The following is a 1832-nucleotide window of genomic DNA, read 5'->3' on the forward strand; positions in this document are numbered from 1 at the left end:
TTTGTAATGGACTGACGCTTTAAAACTTTGAAAAACAGGTCTATATTTTGATCTAGATCTATTTCTTTCCATTGTGAAAGCCATCTGTAGTGCAACCAGAGACCATATTGCACAGATATACTATTCATTTGCGCTTTTTTGTAAAATGGAAGTAACCAGATCTAATCCTGGAAAATTATATTGAAACAGATTGCACAAATCGCTGATCGGTTTGAGGTTTCAAACCCAAATTCTGCAGATAACGCACATTTATCTCTAAAATAATTGATCTTGAAGAAACATCTTCATCACTTTGTGGCGTTCCAAACAACAGATGCAAACTGCAACCAAATGAGCTGCGAGAAAACTCGCAACCCTCAAACTCTGTCCTGATGAAACCTCGCAACCCTCCCGCGGGCTGACTACGAGGTTTCATCACAACAAAATGTTGTAATGAAACCTGGCATCCCACAGCGTAACCATTTAAACAGTAGAAAAGTTATTTTTATGTACTAACCACGTTTCTAAGGTGTTTTCATTTATATGTACCGGCTTTGGTTCCTATAGATCATTTTGTTCACAAGTAAATCAGTTTTTTGTCTCTCTTGTAAAATTTTCCTTTCTGGGGTTGCGAGGTTTCATCACTCCACCAGCGATATATAGCTAGTTTAAAAATTAAGAAGATCGGCAAAATAAGAAAAAAACTTGTCCAAGTAAGATAAAATTAATAAACATATCAAATTATAAAGATAATCTTTCAAGACGGTAAAAGATTTCATTATGATAAAAAAAATGGTGCAAAATATTTTTTAAAACTGATTTTAAGATATGACTGCATGATTCTAGGCGTGTGCCATAACTAGCTTTATTCGTTCGTTCCTCTGTCATTATTAATGAAGCGATCACGTATCAGCAGCCGTTCATGGTGATGGGCAATCATGTTGACATATAATTAAATTCTACATGCCTCCCTGATATATATTAATGGACATGGGTATGAGGCGGCCTTATTGGCCCTACGAATTATGCCATGGCTGTGTGTAAGCTGAGGCGTTAGGCTCTTATTGCGAGTTCGATGCTCAGCAAAATCAAAGGCGTTGAGGAGTTCACACCTGGGCGTAAAATCCTTGCGTCTGGAGTGAGACGGTCAGAGAACGTAATAAGAACCAAGGAGTTTTACTGTAAACTCCTTGATAAGAACAGGTCTGGAGCAAACTTGACCTCGCTTCGAGATATATATAAAGAACGGAGATGTGATCGGATGCATGAGCGTGGATGACCTTTGAAGGGTTTTTTTGTTCAGTAAAGTATGATATAATGGAAACAAGGAGTTCCTTGTATGGAAAGCAGCGTTTTTAGTCACTTCACTCATTAGAGGGGGGTAATTTATCTTAGGGATCGACGGCTGTGTTGTAAAATTTGTTGCTGCTTTGTTTGGTTTATTTTGTAACAGCGGAACCTTAAGTGAACCGAAATTATCAATCGAAGTGACTATTTCTCCGAACGTTCGGGAAAGTTGAACTCTATTTCTCCGAATGGTTTCCGATCTCGAGATTTTTTGGGTTATTTGCGAGATTTAGGAGTCATCCTTTCATTCTTCCATTCTGCGAGGACTGGGAAGAAGCATTTTTTGCATCAAATTCAATTTCTAGAGCTAGATATTTTTAAATGTCTGAATATTCAAATTCTTCAGTTGTGGTTGGGGCAACGTTCCCGGTCTATACTTCATTTGAAAATACCTTCAAAAGGTACTGCGAGAAAACGAGACTGCTGGACCTTGGCAGTAACCTATTTTGTATTTAGTCACCCAGCAAAAACTAAAATCCTTCGTGTAAAAAAAATCCCTCCACGCC

The sequence above is a fragment of the Aplysia californica genome, unplaced genomic scaffold (genome assembly GCF_000002075.1).
Source record: "Aplysia californica isolate F4 #8 unplaced genomic scaffold, AplCal3.0 scaffold00918, whole genome shotgun sequence".
NCBI lineage: Eukaryota > Metazoa > Mollusca > Gastropoda > Aplysiida > Aplysiidae > Aplysia > Aplysia californica.